Source organism: Macaca thibetana, chromosome 5 (assembly GCF_024542745.1).
Source record: "Macaca thibetana thibetana isolate TM-01 chromosome 5, ASM2454274v1, whole genome shotgun sequence".
NCBI classification, from domain to species: Eukaryota; Metazoa; Chordata; class Mammalia; order Primates; family Cercopithecidae; genus Macaca; species Macaca thibetana.
Window position 1 is genome coordinate 132227581 of NC_065582.1, and position 12966 is coordinate 132240546.

A 12966-nucleotide genomic window follows, 5' to 3' on the forward strand; every position below is an offset into this window, starting at 1 on the left:
AGACTAAGAAAAGGCTGAAAATGACTGTAATTATTTTAAAATTATAGTAAACTTTTTGATAGATAATCTAATGAAATAATAAAGAGAAATAAAATGCAGTGCATGGTCCAACCAACCAGCTGCTCTTTGTGAAATTCTGACCTTGACGAATTTGCATTTTAAAGGTGTTCATTAATGATTTCTCTTTTGTGGTACAAATGTTAAATATAAACCCAAGGAGCCAAGTAGATCCAAGCATCAATATGTAGAGTCTATTGCAGATAAATTCAATGTACCTTGAAGTGATTAGTTTAAAACTCATTGAATTTCTGATCTTTGAATTAATGCCTTTTTTGCTCATACATGATATAGTACAAGAAGAATCATGTGGCAATCAAAACAATTAGCTAACCAACTTGATATCTTCACCATTCGTCATTTCCATGACACTTCTATCAAAATGGTTTTCCACCCTGAATTGACAGTCAAACCAGAAGGACTTCACATAGAATTTTAAACTGCATTCATATTAGATGGTATCACAACACAATACCAAACTCATGAGATCAAACAAATAATTTATCTTTTCCCTGATGCAGACTTAAGACATGCATTGTCCCTTTTAACTGATAATTTTTTTACATGAGTAACTTGTAGGAGATAAAGTACATTGACATTCTTTGTACATAACTTTATGCTGGGATTTAAACTGAAACCTTGTTCCATTGGGAAACAAGGCAAAAAATGTTTTTAAGTCTTGTGGCTTAGTAAGAAATTCAACAGTGTAGACAAAAAAATTATGTGTCTAAAATAAGTTTCTGAAGAAATAAAATAAAATATTTGCAAACAGCCCCTTGCTAAAAGCTGGGAGCTATTCCATTCACAGTTTATGAGGAGGATGGACCCTGTAATTGTGTCTAATATTTAATATTTAATATTCTTGATCCTAATGATTTGGGCAAAAGCTTTGGAGTTATTTCTTGGTATTTTTTCTCTCCCTTTCTGTCACCCTGTCTTTCTAATTTTGCTGACTTGACACCAGATTTATACACATGTATCTCTAAAACATCTGTCTGTGATCACATACATGAAGATTAATCACCTTCCATGGAACAATAGACACTGATGTCTACTTGATGGGGAGAGTGGGGATTGAAAAACTACCTATTGGGTACTGTGCTCCCTACCTGGGCGATCAAATCATTTGTACACCAAATCCCAGTCTCACACGATCTACCCATGAAACAAACCTGCACACGTACCCACTGAACCTAAAATAAAATATGAAAGAAGAAAACAAAAATCACGTCCCATGCATTAGCCATAGGATGTGGCTTCAGAAAAAAAAAATTTTTTTGCATCCTCTTCAGATTAAACATTTCTTTAGACATCCTTCAACCTGAAGCTCTGTGCTTGGAGCTTCTATAGAAATGAGGTCATCTGATTCTCAAAATTACTTTCTGAAAAGGTATAATATCTTCTGGCTGAGAGAACTGAGTCCCAGAGAATCAAATGACTTGTACAAGAGTTAGCAAGAACACTGCAAAGCAGGATTTCAGTGCAAATCTATTGATGGGACGCAGCATGTAGTTTGTTTTTGTTTTGTTTGTTTTTAGGTCTTCCTTGGCCCTTGCTTTACAGGGTCTTCCCAGGCGGGCTGTCACATCACACTGTCAAAGGCACAGCTTCTATCAGGAAGCCCTCTTTACACAGCTCTCTGCTTCTACGATCTACTCGTTTCTGACCTGTTCCCACCCAATTCTTTAAATCACCTTTCCACTAAATTATCCAATTTAAATATTTTCCAACTGTTTCCTGTTGGGAACATGATCGGAATAGCCCACTCCTGAACAACAATATTCAACACTCTGCTAATTCCCAATCCTACATCACATTTCTACCATGCTCCTTCTTACCTCCTCTCTCCCCTGCTTCCACGAAAGTACCCATTCCTTTGTTTCTTGCTCATAAAGAGAAAACAATCTGATGAAAAATACATTCACACTAATATATGCATGATGTAAATATTTAAGGTATTACCTTTCCTTCTATGCCATCTCTAAAATGACCAACAGTATCTGAATGTATGCTGTCATCACAAATGATACCTAATGGCAGAATACCAGACACCTGTTGTAGGTGCCTTAGAGTCAGATAGTTTTGACATGTAGGTTCAAAGGTCTGTAGTTAAGGTGAGGGATTGTTGGCTATGGCTGAATTTCAAAGCTACTTTTATAGCACCTAACTCAGTCTCTCCCTACTTTGAGTCTAGTTGGTGATATAAAAACTTCTACTAGACACAAACTGAGAAGTAATATGTCAATATTAAACAAGAATTAAAAGGGCAAGTTTTGGATGGAAAGCTTCAGGAGCACAGAACTTTCTGTGTAGAATTTTTATATGTGATCTCCAAATCTAAGCACATGGGAAATTTACTAAATTAAAAAATGTGATAAGATAATATAGTCAAATATTTTTTCAATAAACATATTATTTATCATTTTATGTAATTATGATCTTCCTATGTAAAATAAATGATGTCATATGTACATTAATAGAATCTTAAAACTATAATCTCATAAAAATTTCCTGTGGACTTTTTTTTACTAGGCACATTGGAGGATTGAAGACTGAATTGTCTGTACATTATCAAATAATAACCCAAATAAAAATATGCTTCCAGACATGTACAGATGGCTGTTTTATAATCACTGAAACTTAAGAAATGATGAAATATGGTTGGCCTTTAGGTTTCCTGGATGAAGTCTATTACAGGATGATTTAGCATCTGAGGATCCAGAGGATGTATAACAAGTGTTATCACCAAAATAATGTTGGATAAAGTCTTCAGAGCAGAAGTAAGAAAGCAGCCTGGGGCCTTGGGAACCTTCTGTCTGGCCTGTGGCACCGTTATCTGCCACAGTATCTAGTCTGTACAGAAACCTTATTTTAATTTCACTTGGGATCCATATGTTTCTGCCGACCTTTCCTTGCAAAGATGACTTTTTTCCCACATTTTGCTATTTTCTGCTTTCTAAGCATGTGGGTAATTTTTTTTAATTCTTTGGGTTTTGTTGAAGTGACATTTCACTAGCTAAGACAAACAAAGCTTCTACCATAAGGGTAGTGATTAAAAGAGTTTGGTAGTATCTTAAATGTATACACAATATCATAAAGAATGTCACAGACTGTGTATTCTATATTCTGACACTAGCACCTATGCTCCTGATGCCATATTTGTTTAATCCAATAGATCAATCGTCTTTAGCTTCATTCTTATCAAAATGAAGTCAAGTTCATTTTAGTCAATTATTGGGTGTTTTTTAATGTACTTATGAAAATATTAGAAAACCATATGGACACATTACTCATTTTTAATCCTTGCAGAAACTGAGTTTTCAGAATTTCATTTAAAATGTGTAATGTTTATCAAGAAGGCATGCTTGGAATGTGATTTGATATAAGAGAAGGCTTTAACCTCACCAACTGTGTTGAAATATAGTTGGAGAATAAGTGTCAGCAGATGGTCTGCATGAAGTCAAAGGGCACACTTCTGTCAGTGCAGTTTCAGCACCACACAGGGATAAAGGTGCCTTAACCAGCTGACATGGGTATTCTGGTTGGTTGGCAAATACAGCCTCAGAGCTTGCTCGGGGACATCATGCACCATAATTTAATGACAATGGCCATTAAGGTCATCCCATAACTGTGCTCTGATTGCATTTCTACTAACCAATTTTAATTTCCCTGGAAGCTTTTGTTAACAAGGGAGAGAATGTAAAAACCAGGTGACATCAGTATTGCAGTTTATCTGGCAGTTACACTTCTCACTGAAAATTAATAAAAATTTCTCACACTGAGTTATAAAAATAGTTACTCATAACTAAATTATTGTCTCTGTCTTGCTTCCTTAGCTATGCTAATGTTTAGGCAATTTCTATAGTTTTCTTTCTTTTTTACCACTCCTCTCCATTTCTTTCTTCTATTTTTTCTCCTTTACTTAGTCCAGGGTAAAACTGAGTCTTCCTCATTTCTTACCTTCTAACAAAGGCAACTGTAAAGAATTATCTGACCTATTCTACAGGGCAATTATGAAAATCAAGTGAAAGAATATAAGTGAATATTTGTATAAAATGTAATAGCCATACAATTCTACAATTACAACTAGCACCTAATCAGGAACATTGTAGATAATTAATCCTTTGAATTTATTTATATGACTCCTTGTTCCACAGAGGAGTTAAGGCAAGTCAACAAAAGATTATTTCCCAAATGTATCTCTCTTCTTTCTTGCTAGAATTGGCATTGCTTCTCTTAGTTTGTTTAAGACAAATAGAGAATATAAAGGACAAATGTAACTGCCCTTAGAAGCTTTACTGTTCTTACCCCTCCCCTTCCGTGTATATAGTGTGTGTGTGTGTGCATGCGCACGCATGTGTGTGTGTGTGAACTCAGAGTCAAATACTCATTCCTCCCCTTACTCTGAGTTAATTTTTCTTCTCATCTTTCACAAAGCATTCTCATAATAGTATTAATTAAACTTACTTTAGTACTCTCTGTACTTAAATACATTATTTCACTTAATATAACCCTAAAGGCCTCATTTTTTTTAGTACTTTTTGTGTGCTTGATCTTATTTTTCCATTTACCAAGGTGAGAAAACCTAAGCAACATGACCAAAGTTACAAAACTCATAGGTCAAGAAGCTGAACATTGAACCTAAATATGTTTGACTCGATGGTACTATCCTGATTTCTTTTATTGTCAAATTTTTATAATGTAACACATGTTTATCATTTTTCTATTCCACCCCTAATCTTTGATAAGAGGAAGAAAATGGATAAAGCTATTTTCAAGTATTTTAGGAGCATCTTATATCATCTCTTTATTTCAAATAATATGTAACGCCAAATAACATGTTTATTGTGACATTTCCTGATTTTTCACTAAAGACTACACGCTATGAAAGACGGAAATTTAACTCCTTAATAACATTTTTCCTCCCCCATCTTCCCAGAAGATCTCTATTACTAGCAACAGCTGTAAGTCTTTTTCATAGACTTTTATTTGCCCAGAGAACAATTCTACAATCTCCTGCCTTAGGAATATAAATTTGCCCCCAGTGCTGTGGACGTTAAATACACCAAAGGGTTCTGAGGGTCTCATACTTCAGAATGTAAACTGTCATATTTTCCCCATTTGTATTATTGAAATCGGAACCCCTCCTTATAACACTATCCACCTATCCTCCTGCTTTCAGCCACACCCTGCTTTCTCACCTTCAGAAACACCTCGTACTTTCCATTCACGAGCATTTCCAGAGCTCAGCAATTTTAATTAGCTTATCGGTAGGTTGTGTTTCAGCTTTCCTAGATCTGTGAAGTCAGTTACCATTCATCCATCTTCTTGGCAGCTTCCAAAATTATCAGTTATTCCCAAAATGTACTGGAATGTTAAGTGAGTAATTGAGAAGTGAGGTCATATACTTTGAATTAGCAAGCCAGATCAACCAATGAAAACACACTTGCCCACAGTGTTCTGGGTGTGTTGGCCCCATCCAAAGCTATTTAGGGAATGAGAACGTTGGTTGAGAGAGGAAATTACAGATTATCCCATTTCCATTTGTCTATAATTAAATAACCTTATGCAAAAAATCATTTGTAAGAACTATACTCCCGTCACTCTTATTTCACATAGAATCTTAGCTTGTCTTCTTGCAAGCAATTTCTCTCCCTAAATCACATATTCTTCTTCTCAGCATATTCCCAGTACCTGGCATGCTGCCTGACCTATAATTGGTGTTCAGTAAATGTTTGTGAAATGAATGAGTACTAAGACCTATCCCTCAGTTAGAGGTTTAGTTCAGTTTAGCAAGAAAGATCTGGGGGTTATTGTCATTGTTGTTTTCAAACGGAGCTTTGTTGCACGGCATCGATATTAGCAGTACGATTATAGAGAACAGGAATGAAAACCTCATGAGAAAATTCCCTGTACTTCCTTGTTTACAAGTATCACAAAATATGCATCTTTCTTAAGATATTTTACATGATTTTTACTTTAGATGGCGTCTCAGTCCATTTGGGCTGTGATAACAGAATACTATAGACTAAGTAGCTTATAAACAGCATAAATGTGTTTCTTATCATTATAAAGGCTGAGAAGGCCAAGATCAAGACACCAGCAGATTCAGGGTCTGGCGAGGGCTCACTTCCAGGTTCATAGATGGCTACTCTCTCACTGTGTCCTCATATAGTAAGAGGAGTGAGGGAGCTCTCTGGGGTTTTTTTTGTAATGGTACTAATCCAATCTAATCACCCCCCGCCAAAAGCCCCACCTTTCAAATGCCATCACCTTGGGGTTTGGGATTTCCACACTGAATTTTAAGTAGACACAACATTCAGTCTATAGGAGACAGAATCTGGAAATTCAAGACAAGAGGAAAAATACATGTAATGTGTAAGTGTTTCATATTTGAACCTTATCCTCAAACTCAGATATTCAAGAATTTCATATTATTTATTTTGTTCTAACTAGTGAATTTCTACTGCAGCAGAAAGTCCCTGGAGTGATAAAACCATTTCAGTTAATCCTGTGACTCCCCCATCCCCTTTTCTAATATTTATCTACAATTATAGGGGTTTCCTCAGTGACCAGGCATATATATGTATATCTGGAACCAGTGGAGGGAGAACAAGCAGAATCTGGTCTTCAGTGTCATCTGTTCATATGCCACATGCCAACCAGCATTATTCTGAAAGAAGGGAGGGAGTGGAAGATTAATTTAGGAGAAAGGATGGTGGGAAGGAAAAAAGAATACAAAGAAAAACTTGATTAATATCTCGGAAATATTATCTCACTCTTTTTAATTAGAATGCCGTATTCCAGTTTTTATTTTATCACATCTCTACCCAAACTTCTTCCTTGTTCTTATTCATCTTTCCACAAGCTCTCTGCACCCCATTTCCATTTTCCCCAGGGGCTGATTTCGCCCAGCTCAGGCTGTCTGTTTCTGTCTCACAGTTGTCCTGCTGCCAATAGGGTGGGATGACCAGGCTGGGCCAAGCTATCCGGATAATATCATTCCTGGCAGGAAGAGAGATTTGCAACAGTAACACACATTGAGCCTTCCTCACATTCCGGACACTCCCAGGAATCATGCAGGGCCCACTTATACAAATTTGGCTCTCCAGTTCATTCATCTGGCAGCCAAGACCCATAAACTAAATCTGGTTTCCAGCAACAGCAGTGGTAACATCAATATCAAAACTGGTTTGGTGCATTCTACAAATATAAAAATTTGCTTTTTTGGGCTTTGACAAGTACTCCTGCAAGCAGTGTTTCTGGAAACCACCCCCAACCATTATTTTTACTGAGAATTTAACTTCTTATGAATCATAACAATAATAACAACTGACATACAGTAAGCACTTTTCTAGGCTTAGGCTAAATATTTTACATACCCTCTCTCTCTAAATTCTCATTACAATCTCATCTCCATTTTACCAATAAAGAAATAGGATTTGGATGGGCGCGGTGGCTCATGCCTGTAATCCCATCACTTTGGGAGGCCGAGGTGGGTGGATCACCTGAAGTTGGGAGTTCGAGACCAGCCTGACCAACATGGAGAAACATCATCTCTACTAAAAATACAAAATTACCTGGGTGTGGTGGCGCATGCCTGTAATCCCAGCTACTCGGGAGGCTGAGGCAGGAGAATCACTTGAACCCGGGAGGCAGAGGTTGCAGTGAACGGAAATCACACACTTCACTCCAGCCTGGGCAACAAGAGCAAAACTCCATCTCGAAGGAAGGAAGGAAGAAAGGAAGGAAAGAAGGAAGAAGGGAGAGAGGGAGGGAGGAAGGAAAAAGGAAGGAAGAAAGGAAGGAAAGAAGGAAGGAGGGAGAGAGGGAGGGAGGGAAGAAAAAGGAAGGAAGGAAGGAAGGAAGGAAGGAAGGAAGGAAGGAAGGAAGGAAGGAAGGAAGGAAGGAAGGAAGGAAGGAAAGAAAGAAGGAAGGAAGGAAGGAAGGAGAAAGGATTATACAGAATAGTTTAGCTACTTGCTTAAGGTCACACGACCTGCAAATATTGAGTCGAGAATTAACCCAGAATTATGCCAGACCCTGAACTCATATATAGATGAAGTACAGGTGTACAGGTGTCTTTTTGATATAATGACTTCTTTTCCTTTGGGTAACTACCCAGTAGTGGGATTGCTGGGTGGAATGGGAGATCTATTTTTAATTCTTGAGAACTCTCCGTACTGTTTTTCACATAGGTCATACAAATTTATATTCCCACCAGCAGTGTACAAGCATTTCCTTTTCACTACATTCGTGCCAAAATCGTTTTTTTTTTTTTTTTCAGCTTCTTAATAATGACTATTAGGGACCGGGAGCAATGCTATCATCCTAGCAATTTGGGAGGTCGAGGTGGGTGGACTGCTTGAGTCCAGGAGTTCAAGACCAGCCTGGACAACATGGTGAAAACCCAGCTCTACTGTGGTTCCAGCTACTCGGGGGGCTGATGCAGGAGGACCTCTTGAGCTCGGGAGGTGGAGGTTGCAGTGAGTCAGGATCACACCACTGCACTCCAGCCTGGGTGATGGAGCAGGACCCTGTCAAAAAAAAAAAAAAAAAAAAAAAAAAAGGGCCATTGCAGTTGGGGTAAGGTGGCATCTTATTGTGGTTTTAATTTGCATTTACCTGATGATTAGTGATGTTGAACTTTTTTTTATGTTTGTTGGCCATTTGTATATCTTCTTTTGAGAAGTGTCTATTCATGTAATTTGTCCACTTTTTGAGGGGATTACTTGGTTTTTTTTTTTTTTTTTCTGGTTGGCTTGAGTTCCTCATAGATTCTGGATATTAGTCCTCTTTTGTATGCATAGTTTGCAAAGTTTTCTCTCATTCTGTGCGTTGTTTACTCTAATGATTATTTCTTTCACTGTGCAGAAGCTTTTTAGTTTAAGTAGATTTCATTTGTTTATTTTTGTTTTTGTTGCATTTGCTTTGGGGTCTTAGTTATAAATTCTTTGACTAGGCCAATGTTCAAAAGTGTTTTCTTTGGTTTTCTTCTAAAGTTTTTACGGTTTCAGGTCTTAGATTTAAGTCTTTAATCCCTCTTTAGTTGATTGTGTATATACAGACCCTGAACTCTTAACCACATCATATTGGCCAACTAAATTGATACAGAATTTGTGAAATAATCTGTAACCTAAAAGACGATATCAGCAAAATCAATGTACTAAGAAAAAGAGAAAATTAGATTTGTATCAATTGCTCCGGTTTAAAAAAAACATTTATTTCTCAATGAAAATACCAGCATAGATTTATAAATAACACTGAAACATATCCTAAAGATTTATAACTGTCACAATGATGAAACTAGTAACCGGAAAACCAAAAACAAAACAAAATAAACAAAAAACCTATTTCATTATATTTCCACCTTTACTCCTTTTTATAATTTTCTCCTCTTGGTACTTAGGGAAAAATACTATGGATATGTTCGTACTGTCAGTTAAATTTTAAAAATAATAAAATAACTGTGGAATGTGCATTTTTTTATCCTCACGCTATGAAAAGAAACCCTGAGGTAGCTGAACCACCACTAAGCCAGGAATTAGAAACTACATTTAGTGAAAACTCAACCACTAACTGACTATGAAAACTTAGTAGACACATTGCTTAATCTCTCATAACTAAAAAAACATTCTGCAAAATCAGAGGGCTGGACTGAACAAGTGTGCCAGTTCCTTCAAGCTTGAAAATTCTATTACTTCAATTATGTGGCTCAAATTACCAACATCCCTTTTCTGAACTAACAGGCCCAGAGGGAGTTCTTAAAGAAGAAAAACATACCAGGAAATTAAAAATAATTAAGAATATCATTAGAGATTAAGCCCAAAGTTCTACATTTCTAAAAGATCAGTAATTCTACTCTCTCAACTGTTGATGTCCTATAAATTCAGTTGAAATGACCCAATAATAGAATTTTTATGTAATCAGGGGACATTTATCTTAAATATCCCTCCACCTCCTTTATAGTACTGTCTTATTTGTCCTCATATTGAACATAATTTACTCCAAAAGTAAATGGTGTAAATTTTCTCTGACATCCTCTGGAAAAAAGATAAATGTATCCCTTATGCGCCCTAGTACTCTGTGTATTCCCTGATACAGATTTTTAATGATTTATTGTGATATGAATTGACTCTTCTTCCAATAATATCATAAACTCCATCTGAGAATCTTTCTGTTTTTCTCACCAACACTTACAACAGTTCCTGCCACATCGTAATTGTTCAATAAATGTTGACTAAAATTTTCTGTAGTGTAATTTCCTCATTTTACAGATGAGAAAATGGGGCTCCTGGACATGAATGCTAAATGCCAGTAAAGAGCTCTTTTCAACACACACCACTGCCTCTCAAACTTTGAAGTATATATTATATATTTTCAGAGTAACTTTAAGTAGAAATAGGCATGATAATAATCATAAGATGCAAATATGATAAGATATATGTGGAGTTTAAAAATCTTGCTCTAAATAAATACGAGCAGAAAAGTTTCTGAATTGCTAGCTGTGATATATAGATATAATCAAATAAGTTGGTGACAATTACTCAGCTTTTAAATTATATCATAACCATAACCACTTAACATAACATAGATGTTTACCTCCAGGTCATGGCAACAAGATGAGAAAAAACTCAGAATTATTGGACTTAGAAGGAAAGAGAAAGTTGGAAACTTTTAACATCTAGTTAATAGATGGAAAGCAATAATTTGTAAGCACGCGCACACACACACACACACACACCACACCACACCACACATACACACATATACAACTCTTTTAAAAATATTCACAGGTATACATGTGCATTATACAAAAATATTCTGCCTAGATAAACTCTATAAAGTTATAAAAGATTAAATGAGTCATCAATATAGGTCTACTGTGACTCAAACACTATACACATGATTTTATTCCTAAATCTGACTCTGACTCATTGAATCATTTTGAGTACTTAAGTTCCCAGAGTCCTCCACAGGCAAAGTGTAAGAAGCCAGTGCCCATTTACTGATATAGAGCCATCAGCCCACCTCCAAAACTGAAGGGAGAAGAAGCCTGCAGTGGAGGATAAGGAAGATAAGATAGATATTAGGTTGGTGCAAAAGTAATCACGGTTTTTGCCCTTAAAAGTAATGGCAAAACCCAGGATTTGTTTTGCACCAACCTAATGTCAAGAGAAAGAAGACTAAAAGAAAGCAGAAATGGGTCCTCAAACAGAGCCCAATTCCACAGCAGCCACCTGGGGCCCATAAGAAAGTGCTATGGGAACAAAAGCCAATGTTTTAAGGATGGCAGAGTAAAAGAGGAAAAAAGGGTTTTGACTATCACTTGAAAATGTTCTTATGATTCAGTATAGTTTACTACAACAGAAGAATTCATTGAAGAGAAGTGATTTATATTCTAAAATCAAACTATGTAAATCTCACTAAAAAGTTTTAAATAAGCACCTCACACAGATAGTTCATTTACAATCTAGCATTCATATATACTTATAACTAACAACATCTAACTGGTAATTACCAATGTTAGTAATTTGTATAGTAATTAAAGTATATTAATTTTTGTTTTTGTTGCATTTGCTTTGGGGTCTTAGTCATAAAGGGAAACTTCTTTCCTATTTCTTTTGAGAATCCTTCCTTTCTTCTTATTTGCAAATCATTGAAAAGTTGTCTCTTTCAAAAGCTTTTGGAAGGAGAACAAACATACCTCTCCCCGTGTAAACAATCCAATAATTTGGTTATAAAAATGTATCCCATGCTACCCTGAAATTCACAAGTGCCAAGGTCACTAGGATATGTAACCAAGTGTGTGTATCAAAGGCAAAGGGTTTATATTAAGACAGAAAAATATGCCTTCCACACTGGAGATTTCTTACAAATATTTAGAATATTATGAAATAGTGTATCTGCTTTGATTTAGATGGTATAAATCAACTTACAATAATAAAAATAGGACAACTGTGTATTTGTATGCAAAACAATGCTTGAAAAATAAAGACTAATTTTTTTTTAAGAGGCAGAGCCTCGCTATATTGTCCAAGCTGGTTTCCAAGTCCTGGCCTCAAGCAATCATCTCTGCTCAGCCTCCTGAGTAGCTGAGATTACAGGCATGTGCCACCATGCCCAGCTATAGATGCTAGATTCTTTAAATTGTATTCTTTAAAGTATAAAATATGTATCACTTTAAAATATGCTTCAGTTTCAGCAAGGTAAAATAAACCATCAAAACTTGAGAGATCCTTTAGATCACTTTATAAAAAGAAAACTAGCAAATTATGTGACTAAAAGTGAAAGAACTCCTCAATTAATGCTTATGTAGAAGATTTTTTAACTTTAATCACTAAAGCAAATGGCATGGCCTAAGTTCGGGTTATCGCTTCTTTAAGGCCATGCTATCCACCTCACCTAATTTGACTTTCTGTGCTTATTAGTCTCAAACCTTGAGGGGATTCTTACTCAAACTCTGTCTCTGCTTCTCTGCTCTGTCTTCCCCACAGCTGGGCTGGGCGTATTTTTTGTTGTTGTTTTTGCATTTTTAGAAAAATGTACCAAATGAAAAGCACTGCTTCCTTCTCATTGCCGTTTTATGGAATTTTCAGGTTATAAGATTTTCCTCTAAACTTCTGTTGAAGAAAGAGGAATCCTTAAAAAAAGAAGTGATCACTCCTTCACCAGGAGTAGATATGGCAAGAAATAATAACCCAAGGGAGAAAAAGTGATAAAAAACAACTGCTTATAGTGGTGTTTGGAGAAAATTATGTAAATATTTATGCAAAGACAGCTTTGCAGAACACATCGAGCTGCATTAGAACTGCTCGTGCCAGTGTGCACAGGCAGCCTCACAGTTGGATCAACAGCCTGAAAAGCAGATGTGCCAATTTCCTGTATTTGATTATGATGATTCCTAAT